This window comes from Giraffa tippelskirchi, chromosome 5, assembly GCF_054371585.1.
Source record: "Giraffa tippelskirchi isolate mGirTip1 chromosome 5, T2T-mGirTip1v1.2.pri, whole genome shotgun sequence".
Taxonomy (NCBI): Eukaryota; Metazoa; Chordata; class Mammalia; order Artiodactyla; family Giraffidae; genus Giraffa; species Giraffa tippelskirchi.
In genome coordinates this window covers 184,749,384-184,761,603 of record NC_137279.1, presented here as the reverse complement: position 1 = coordinate 184,761,603, position 12,220 = coordinate 184,749,384, and positions in this window count along the sequence as shown.

The following is a 12,220-nucleotide window of genomic DNA, read 5'->3' as shown; positions in this document are numbered from 1 at the left end:
ATTTCTCTTCGCTTCACGATATTTGTCTTCCTCTGTCTGATTTACTTCACTCTGTATAATAGACTCTAGGTTCATTTCTTATAATAAGGTCAGTTCCAGTCACTTGAATCCACATTGCCTTTCTGAGTAAGAAAAAGACAGGGTTATGTGGAGTGCACTGGGAATTTTTCACAACCCAAGGTGATCTTATCTGCAGCCCATGGGAGCAGTGAACATCATGAGCCGCACATAAACAAAGCCGAGAGCTCATGGGCTGGGTGATGTCAAAACTTCTTCCCAATCTAATGTGCTGACTCACTGACCACTGGGTTGCTGACCTCTTGAATTTACCACTGACCTCCAGTGCCTTCAATGGGGGGGTCTTTCATTTCCTTTCACACTAATGTCAACTTGACCACTGATGTTTCCAGGAAGAGGTATTCCTCTCAGGATTGTTAGAACTTCTTTTTCCACCTTACAGTTTCTCCTACCAGCCCTGGCTCAGACTTCAGGGGCCACATAAGGCTCAATCGCTCTGCCCTTCCCATCCAAGCACTGCAGCCACCTACTGATAGCCACCAGGCTGGTCCTGAGCATGTTCTTCTCCTATTCCTCCAGCTGGCTGAATTTCAGAAGTCTCTGGCCAACCTGAAGTTTGTCTACCTTCCTCTAAACATGTGCCACAGTCCCCTGGGTGCTAGACGAGCTACTCCAGGTGGTCAGAATCCAGATTATCACCTCTCTTGTCTCAAAATGTCTACCTCTATTAATGCAATCTAGGCTTATGTTAACTTTTCTATTTTCTTCTCTTTTTCATATATAGAATTATATATGAATAATATATGATTCTAAATATACCATTATGGAATATAATAATATTCTATATTATTAGGGAAAATAATAAAAGTAATGCATGATCATTATAGACAATGAGATCCCACCATCTAGGGATAACAACTGTTAATATTCAGAAGTGATTCCTTCCAGACTCTTCAATGTATATATTTAAATAAAATCTGAATAAAGGTGTACCCATAATTTTGTGTTCTGCTTTTTTCAGTTTACGTTAAATCGTAAGCCTTTCCTTCATGTTATCAAGTATCCTTTGGAAACCACTTAATGTCTTTATCATATGGCTTTATCACAAGACAGCATGTTAAAAAGCAGAGACAGCCCTTTGCTGACAAAGATCCATATAGTTAAAGCTATGGTTTTTCCGGTAGTCATGCACAGATGTGAAAGTTGGACCATAAAGAAGACTGAGCACTGAAGAATTAATATTTTTGAACTGTGGTGCTGGAGAGGATTCTTGAGAGTCCCTTTGACAGAAAAGGAGCTCAAACCAGTCAATCCTAAAGGAAATCAACCCTGAATATTCATTGAAAGGACTAATGCTGAAGCTGAAGTTCCAATACTTTGGCCACCTGATGCAAAGAGCCAACTCACTTCCCTGATACTGGGAACGATTGAAGGCAGGAGGAGAAAGGGGCAACAGAGGATGAGATGTTTGGGTGGCTTCACTGACTCAATGGACATGAGTTTGAGCAAACTCCGGGAGTTAGTGAAGGACAGGGAAGCCTGGCGTGCTGCAGTCCATGGAGTCGAAAAGTTGGACAACACTTAGCAACTGAACAACAAAAATTATCTACTTAACCATGACCCTGGTGTTGGATTTTGAGATTGTTTGCAACTAATTATCCCCTATTATAAATTTGGGCTTCCCTGGTAGCTCAGCTGGTAAAGAATCTTCCTGCAATGTGGGAAACCTGGGTTCAATCCCTGGGTTGGGAAGATCCCCTGGAGAAGGGAAAGGCTACCCACTCCAGTATTCTGGCCTGGAGAATTTCATGGTATAGTCCATGGAGTCACAGAGAGTCAGGCATGACTGAACGACTTTCAAAAATTCAAATAAATTGTACTGTGATGTGGATCTCTGTGCATGCTTTCCAAATTGTCTGTTTCCTTAAAAGAAAGACATTCTAAGAAGTGAAATCACTGGGTCAAAAGGTATGACATTTAAACTTTTTAAAAGTTAGGGGCTTTTTTCTGATTGTGAAAGTAGTTCCCTGTGGATGATTCAGAAAAGCACAGCTGAATCATAAGAAGTAAACTACCTCTGAGGGTGTGGAGAAAGTGTAGCCGAAAAGGCTGCAACCAGGTGGGTCACGGGTCCCCTCCTCCATTCTGAGCAGCGAGGTGACCACCCTTCCCCTGCCCTCTGGACCTGAGTAAGGGTGGGAGCGCCATAAAGAACATGGAGGAACGAAACGGAAGTCACATACTGAATGGCGAGACCCTCAGCCATCTCCCCCAGCTGGCTCCCAGAGGGCTGGTGGATAGACAAGACTCAAAGAAGAGGATCTGATCTAGACAGCCAGGCAGGGAAGGCTCCCTGAGGAGGTGGGCTTCAGCACCTGAAAGGTGAGGAGGAAGGCTCCAGGGAAGAGATGAGGAAGAGCGTCTCACATGGAGGGAAGAGCTGAAGAAGAGAGGGTATCCAAATAGTCGTTCAGGACGGTTTTAGATGTAACACAAGCTTCTTTCTGGTAAAAATGTCACATATGCTCAATAGTATTGTACGAAAGTGACCATTTCAAAGCACTCACACTAGCACTACTAAAATTGTTGATTCCTTTGTTTATTAATTATTAATCAGGAAAAATATATCATCTTTCAATGAATAAGCCTTGATTAGTAATGAGCCTAAAGATTTTAACGTATACAACTTTAACATGTGTTTCTTCTGTGATTTTTTTTCCTTTTTGCCCATTTTTCACTCAGGTTTTCTGCTTTCTGATCAATTTGTGTAACTTCTTTATAGAGAGAAAATTTCAACTCTTTATCTGGTATATTTGTAATTTTAAAAATTTGTTGGGACTTTCCTGGTGGCACAGTGTTTAGGAATCTGCTCTTCCAGTGCAGGTTCCCCTGCTTAGGCAAGTAAGATCCCACCCTCCACAGGGCAACTAAACCTGTGTCACAGCTCCTGAGCCCACACATTCTAGAGCCTGCGCTCTGCAACTAGAGAAAGCCTGCTCACCACAATGCAGAGCCCATGCACTGCAACGAAGCCCAGTCAAAAAAAATCCTCGTGTGTTATTTTGTCCTTTTTAATTTCTATTTAGTCAAATACATCAGTTTTTTCTTTTCTTTTTTTTATTATTAATTTATTTTGTTATTGAAGGATAATTGCCTTACAGAATTTTGTTGTTTTCTGTCAAACCTCAACATGGAGGAACCAGAGGAACCAGAGACCAAATTGCCAATATCTGCTGGATCATCGAAAAAGCAAGAGAGTTCCAGAAAAACATCTATTTCTGCTTTATTGACTATGCCAAAGCCTTTGACTGTATGGATCACAATAAACTGTGGAAAATTCTGAAAGAGATGGGAACACCAGATCATCTGACCTGCCTCTTGAAAAACCTGTATGCAGGTCAGGAAGCAACAGTTAGAACTGGACATGGAACAACAGACTGGTTCCAAATAGGAAAAGGAGTACGTCAAGGCTGTATATTGTCACTCTGCTTATTTAACTTCTATGCAGAGTACATCATGAGAAACGCTGAGCTGGAAGAAACATAAGCTGGAATCAAGATTGCTGGGAGAAAGATCAATAACCTCAGATATGCAGATGACACCACCCTGATGGCAGAAAGCGAAGAACTAAAGAGCCTCTTGATGAAAGTGAAAGTGGAGAGTGAAAAAGTTGGCTTAAAGCTCAACATTCAGAAAACTAAGATCATGGCATCTGGTCCCATCACTTCATGGGAAATAGATGGGGAAACAGTGGAAACAGTGTCAGACTTTTATTTTTTGGGGCTCCAAAATCACTGCTGAAGGTGACTGCAGCCATGAAATTAAAAGACGCTTACTCCTTGGAAGGAAGGTTATGACCAACCTAGATAGCATATTTAAAAGCAGAGACATTACTTTGCCAACAAAGGTCTGTCTAGTCAAGGCTATGGTTTTTCCAGTGGTCATGTATGGATGTGAGAGTTGAACGGTAAAGAAAGCTGAGCGCCAAAGAATTGATGCTTTTGAACTATGGTGTTGGAGAAGACTCTTGAGAGTCCCTTGGACTGCAAGGAGATAAATAAATCAATCCTGGGTGTTCATTGGAAGGACTGATGTTGAAGCTGAAACTCCAATACTTTGGCCACCTCATGCGAAGAGTTGACTCATTGGAAAAGACCCTAATGCTGGGTAGGATTGGGGGCAGGAGGAGAAGGGGACGACAGAGGATGAGATGGTTGGATGGCATCACTGACTTGATGGATATGGGTTTGTGTAGACTCCGGGAGTTGGTGATGGACAGAGAGGCCTGGTGTGCTGCAGTTCATGGGGTCGCAAAGAGTCGGACGTGACTGAGCGACTGAACTGAACTGATACATATATATCCCCTTCCTTTTGAACCTCCCTCCTATCTACCTAAAATTCTGCTCCATCAACCTATCAAATTACATACTACCACCATTTTCATTAGATTAGCTTTGTAACACATTTTAATATCTGGTAGAATACATTCTACCAAAGAATTGATGCTTTCTAATTGCAGTGCTTTTGTCTTGAGAATCCCTTGGACTGCAGAGAAATCAAACCAGTCAATTCTAAAGGAAATCAACCCTGAACATTCATTGAAAGGAGTATTGCTGAAGCTGAAGCCCTATTACTTTGGCCAGCTGATGTGAAGAGTCGACTCTTTGGAAAAGACCCTGATAGTGGGAAAGATTGAATGTAAAAGGAGAAAGGGGAGGCAGAGAATAAGATGACTAGACAGCATCACTGACCCAGTGGACATGACTCTGAGCAAACTCCAGGAGATCGTGGAGGACAGAGAAGCCTGGTGTGCTATACAGTCCATGAGGTCACAAACAGTCAGACGTGACTAAGCAACTGAACAACAAGGAATTGTTTTTACTTTTCTTGAGAATCTTGGAAGCCAGGTATATATTCTCCAGGCAGATGTTTGAAAGAATCTTCTATGTGGAATCTGACAGATCCAAAAGAAAAGACCTAGAGGAATGGGCACTAGGGTTCCCCAAGGAAACAGACAGCTAGATGATCATGCAATGAAGACCGCAGCCAGGAAGCCCCACTCATTCACCCAGAACAAATTTTCAGTGACCCTCTCTCAAATATGAGCACACAGCCAAGGATGTCAGGCATTCAAGGGAAGCATCTTATGTGAAAGAGTCTGAAACAAACAGAATAAAGTTTTCTAGAGGATACAGACTATGCATGGAGACTAAAACTTCTTTTAACTATCACTGCTTTCTTTAGAAAGATAAAAGTGTATTGCAGCCTTGAAAAAAAGAGACAATGTGCTAAAGAAGAACCACGCAGAGAACAATAAAATCAAATTCTTGGAAAACCAAAAAAAAACATAATTTGTTGTTTTTCAGTCACTCAGTCATGTCCGACTCTTTGTGACCCCATGGACTGCAGCATACCGGGCTTTCCTGTCCTTCACCGTCTCCTGGAGCTTGCTCAAATTCAAGTCCATTGAGTCGGTGATGCCATCCAACCTTCTCATTCTCTGTCATCCCCTTCTCCTCCTGCCTTCAATCTTTCCCAGCATCAGGGTCTTTTCCAGTGAGCTGGCTCTTCGTAATATCTGTATCTTTGTCTTTTACTCTATTTTCTGGGGTGGTTGCCTAGCTATCTTCCAAAATGTTTATTGAAGTTTTCAATTCTACTACTATCATAATCACACTACTACTACTTCAATAAATATTTTGGAAGATAGCTAGGCAACCACTCCAGAAAATAGAGTAAAAGACAAAGATATAGACATTACAAAAGTTTAGCTTTTTTTTTTCTTAAGTTGGAAGACCAACTAACAGGAGTTCTAAAAGGGAACAGGAAAAAAAAGTGAAAGTAATCAGAGAAAATCTTAGATTGAGAGGATTCTCAATCAGCAGTGCCCGGCTCAATGGGCAATACAGGTCGCCTATATTGTCTGAATATTTTCAAAACACAGAGACAAAGAGATGAGCCTACAAGTTTCCAAAGAAAGACAAAACACAGTCTCAAGAATCAGAATGGCATCACACTTTGCAACAATACCAGAGGCTACAATAGTAGAAAATGAATCACAGCCTTCAGAATTCTGAGTCAAGTGATTTTCAACTTGACTAGAATTTTCAAGTGAAATTCTATACCCAGGACAATGACCAACAAAACTAGACTATGTGCTCTGCAATTGTTTTAATAGCAGATTCCCTGAAGGTTTGAACAAACTTGCTATAAAGCCAGCTGGACTCAATGCCATCTTTATGTCATCCTTTAAAATTTTTTTCACTGTCACTCAGTGACTATTTGCCTATTCAAAATTTTCTTCTTTATGAATCTATCTGAGTAATTTACATTTTGCCACAAACATTACCTGTTTAATTGTTTGAGCAATCTTTTGTCATCAGACCATATATTCTCACTTTACTTACACTTCAACTAAAAGCCTTAGTAAAATTGTTCCTAGGCTTCTTTGCGTGCCATGTAGAAAGAGATGTTTCATAATCAGGGTCATGCTAGTTTGGCAAAATATAATTGGAAAGCTTTCCAGCTAAAATCCCCAAGAGTTTTACATGTGGGCTGCCACTAAGCTATTACTAAGCTTTAGCTCCTGTAATTGTGAATCTGAGAATTAAAAATGACACATCTGACATCTGCACCAGCAAAATGCCATCATGTCCACTGCAGTCCATTGCTCCAACTGACAAGAACCGTCCTCTTAAATCTGGATTCTGTCATCTGGAGTATTAGCCACTTCTAGCTTCCATAAATTGGATTTATTTTTCATCTGACAAATCTGAGAGTTTAATGCAATTAAATAGCCTTTCCTGGTGAAGACTATGTTTATTCCAGGATCTGTATGTTCGGGGTCTTTGTTAAGTGGAAAATGTTGTTTCTAAAAGGCATATCCTAGGACTTCCCTGGGAGCCCAGTGGCTAAGACTCCACACACCCAATGCAGGAGGCACAAGTTCCATCCCTGGTCAGAGAACTATTAATAAATCCCACATGTTGCGGCTGAAGATCCCTCATGTGGCAACTTAGACCCAGCACACTCAAATAAATAAATACTTTAAAAAATAAAAGTATGTATATAAAAGGCATAATCTTTGCTCCACCCCCTCCAAAGGTGGGGAGGCAGCAGAGCAAAGTACCTCATGAACCTGAGAGTGTGAGGGGACCTGACTACCCAGGCCATGTCCTGAGCCCAGTGAACAGTGGTCAGTCCAGCTCGGCTGTGACCCAGAGGAGCTCTAAACCCAGAAACAGAGACTCAGTGTAGGGAGGGTGAATTTCCACAAGGGGGAATGAGGGGCAGACATAGGAGACCAAGCCCAGCACACAGCCCAAAAGCGTGAGATGTGTTAGGTTAGGACCATAGGTGCACAAGCCAAGTTTTAGCCATGGGAAGACCCATTCTCAGCCTTACAGTAGTTGGTCCCTGCAGAGAACAGAACTCAGTAAGGCAGCGAGCCCAGGACGGCTTCCCAAGATTGGCTCTAGAGAGGCCTCCAGACAGACTGAGGTGATGACAACAGAGGGTGCTCAGAGCCAGACATACCTAGAGTAGAGATAATGAGGGACAACCAAGACCAAGAACTCTACCAACCCAGCAGAGACATTAATGGGAGATTTGACATTATTTCCAAATGAGGTTAAACACACAATTGGGTTTTAACATATGTGTTAAAAAGCATTAAATATTGACATATTTGAAACATTACACGATTTTTGTAACTCTCTCTATACAATTCCTTGCTAAAGAATACACAGAAGAACTATAAAAAAAGATCTTCATGACCCAGATAACCACAATGGTGTGATCACTCACCTACAGCCAGACATCCTGCAATGCAAAGTCAAGTGGGCCTTAGAAAGCATCACTACGAACAAAGCTAGTGGAGGTGATGGAATTCCAGTTGAGCTATTTCAAATCCTAAAAGATGATTAAAGGGGTTAAAGTGCTGCACTCAATATGCCAGCAAATTTGGAAAACTCAGCAGCAGCCACAGGACTGGAAAAGGTCAGTTTTCATTCCAATCCCAAAGAAAGGCAATGCCAAAGAATGCTCGAACTACCGCACAGGTGCACTCATCTCACAGGCTGGTAAAGTAATGCTCAAAATTCTCCAGGTGAGGCTTCAACAGTACATGAACCGCAAACTTTCAGATGTTCAAGCTGGATTTAGAAAAGGCAGAGGAACCAGAGATCAAATTGCCAACATCTTCTAGATCATCAAAAAAGCAAGAGAATACCAGAAAAACAACTACTTCTGCTTTATTGATTACGTCAAAGCCTTTGACTGTGTAGATCACCGCAAACTGTGGAAAATTCTTCAAGAGATGGGAATACCAGAACACCTGACCTGCCTCCTGAGAAATCTATATGCAGATCAAGAAGCAACAATTAGAACTGGACATGGAACAACAGGCTGGTTCCAAATTGGGAAAGGAGTGCATCAAGGCTGTATATTGTCACCCTGCTTGTTTAACTTATATGCAGAGTACATCATGCAAAATGCCAGGCTGGATGAAGCAAAAGCTGGAATCAAGATTGCTGGGAGAAATATCAATAACCTCAGATACATAGATGATACCATCCTTAGGGCAGAAAGTAAAGAGGAACTAAAGAGCCTCTTGATGAAAGTGAAAGAGGAGAGTGAAAAAGCTGGCTTAAAACTCAACTTTCAAAAAACTAAGATCATAGCATCTGGCCCCATCACTTCATGGCAAATAGATGGAGAAACAATGGAAACAGTGACAGACTTTATTTTCTTGGGCTCCAAAATCAGTGCAGATGGTGACTACAGCCATGAAATTAAAAGATGCTTACTCCTTGGAAGAAAAGCTATGACCCACCTAGACAGCATATTAAAAAGCAGAGACATTACCTTGCTGACAAAGGTCCATCTAGTCAAAGCTATGGTTTTTCCAATAGTCATGTGAGAGTTGGACTATAAAGAAAGCTGAGCACTGAAGAATTGATGCTTTTGAACTGTGGTGTTGGAAGACTCTTGAGAGTCCCTTGGACTGTAAGGAGATCCAACCAGTCCATCCTAAAGGAAATCAATCATGAATATTCATTGGACGGACTGATGCTGAAGCTGAAACTCCAGTACTTTGGCCACCTGATGCAAAGAACTGACTCACTGGAAAAGACCCTGATGCTGGGAATGATTGAAGGCAGGAGGAAAAGGGGACAACAGAGGATGAGATGGTTGGATGACATCACCGACTCTATGGACATGAGTTTGAGCAAACTCCGGGAGATAGTGATGGACAAGAAAGCCCTGGCGTGCTACAGTCCATGGGGTTGCAAAAAGTCAGACATGACTGAGCGACTGAACTGAACTGATCCTCAAGGGAAACTATTTAACCAGAGCTTAAGCTACTGCGGGCTTCCTAGGTGGCGCTAGTGGTAAAGAACCCACCTGCCAGTGCGAGGGACATAAGAGAAGGTCCCCTGGAGGAGGCATGGCAACCCACTCCAGGATTCTTGCCTGGAGAATCCCACGGACAGGTGATCCTGGCGGGCTACAGCCCCTTGGGTCACAAAGAGTTGAACACAACTGACACGACATAGCACACACATTACCTGCTGGAGTTTTATCAGAGCCTAACTGATCTGTGAGGGAAGGAAAATACTCAGCTCCAATCCCCTATTGCCGACTTGTCTCACCAAAGGGAAACAGGAAGGAAATACATGAGAAGAACTTGTGAGGCTCACAGTCCAGAACCTCATTAAAAGACTGAGACAATCATAGGACTACGGAACACTTCCCTTGTCCCCACACCTCCCCACCACATTACTAAAGTCCTATTTACAGCAGTTCCCTTTACCTAGTACATCATGGCCAGCTAGCAAGAAAAAAGTATGAGACATACTTAAAGGCAAAAACAATTTGAGGAGACAGAGCAAACATCAGAACCAGATACAGATATGATAGGGATGTTGAATTTACCAGCCTGGGAATTTAAAATAACTATGATTAATCCTCAAACTATTGCACAATTGCACTCATCTCACACGCTAGTAAAGTAATGCTCAAAATTCTCCGAGCCAGGCTTCAGCAATACGTGAACCATGAAATTCCAGATGTTCAAGCTGGTTTTAGAAAAGGCAGAGGAACCAGAGATCAAATTGCCAACATCCGCTGGATCATTGAAGAAGCAAGAGAGTTCCAGAAAAACATCTATTTCTGCTTTATTGACTATGCCAAAACCTTTGATTGTGTGGATCACAATAAACTGTGGAAAATTCTGAAAGAGATGGGAATACCAGACCACCTGACCTGTCTCTTGAGAAACCTGTATGCAGGTCAGGAAGCAACAGTTAGGACTGGACGTGGAACAACAGACTGGTTCCAAATAGGAAAAGGAGTACGTCAAGGCTGTATATTGTCACCCAGCTTATTTAACTTATATGCAGAGTACATCACGAGAAACGCTGGGCTGGAAGAAGCACAAGCTGGAATCAAGATTGCTGGGAGAAATATCAATAACCTCAGATATGCAGATGACACCACCCTTATGGCAGAAAGCGAAGAAGAACTAAAAAGCCTCTTGATGAAAGTGAGAGAGGAGAGTGAAAAAGCTGGCTTAAAGCTCAACATTCAGAAAGCTAAGATCATGGCATCTGGTCCCATCACTCCATGGGAAATAGATGGGGAAACAGTGGAAACAGTGTCAGACTTTATTTTTGGGGGCTCCAAAAGTGGAGACATTATTTTGCCAACAAAGGTCTGTCTAGTCAATGCTATGGTTTTTCCAGTAGTCATGTATGGATGTGAGAGTTGGACGGTGAAGAATTGATGCTTTTGAATTTTTGTGTTGGAGAAGACTCTTGAGAGTCCCTTGAACTGCAAAGAGATCCAACCAGTCCATCCTAAAGGAGATCAGTCCTGGGTGTTCATTGGAAGGACTGATGTTGAGGCTGAAACTCCTATACTTTGGCCACCTCATGCAAAGAGTTGACTGATTGGAAAAGACCCTGATGCTGGGAAGGATTGGGGGCAGGAGGAGAAGGGGACGACAGAGGATGAGATGGCTGGATGGCATCACCGACTCGATGGACATGGGTTTGGGTAGACTCCGGGAGTTGGTGATGGACAGGGAGGCCTGGTGTGCTGCGATTCATGGGGTCGCAAAGAGTTGGACACGACTGAGCGACTGAACTGAACTGAACTAGTGATTAGTATGATAAGGGCTCTAGTGAATAAAAGAGATAGGATGCAAGTACAGGTGGTCAATGTAAGCAGAGAAACAGAAATGCTAAGAAAGAATCAAAAAGAACTACTAGAGATTTTTTTAAAAAACAGTATATAGAATTAAAGAATGCCTTTGAGAAGTTTATAAGTAGAATGCACACAGCTGAGGCAAGAATCTCTGAGCTTAAAGATAACACAATAGAAAATTTCAAAACTGAAAAGCAAACAAGAAACAAAAAAAACCTGAAACCAGTAACAGAACAGAATATCTGAGAACTGTGGGATAACTATGAAAAGTATAATATATACATAATGGTAATACAAGAAGAAGAAAAAAATAAAAGAACAGAAGAAATATTTGAAGCAATAATGACTCAGAATTTCCCCAAAATTAATGTCTGATACCAAACCATAGACCTAAGAAGCTCAGGGAACAATAACCAGGATAAATGTCAAAAATACTAAAACTAGGCAAGTATAGCATCACTGATTCAATGGACATGAGTTTGAGCAAACTCCAGGAGATGGTAAAGGACAGGGAAGCCTGCTGTGCTGTGGTCCGTGGGGTCGAAAAGAGTCAGACACAACTGAGTGACTGAACAACAGCAAGACACGTGTGAGTTAATCACTCAGTCACGTCCAACTCTCTGCGACCCCCATGGACTATAGCCCACCAGGCTCCTCTCTTCATGGGATTGCCCAGGCAAGAATGCTGGAGTGCATTGCCATTCCCTTCTCAAGAATATCTTCCCAACCCATGGATCGAACCCAAGTCTCCTGCATTGCAAGCAGATTCTTTACCGTATGAACCTCCAGGGGAAATATCATATTCAAATTGCAGAAAATCAAAACTGAAGAACAAAAATCCTGAAAGAATTCAGAAGGGAAAAACGCCTTACCTATAGGAGGAGCAAAGATAAGAATTATATCTACCTCTCCTCAGAAACTATGCAAGCAAGAAGAAAGTAAAGTGAAATAAACTCAGAATAGAGGGTAAATACCTCAACTTGACAAAGGATAT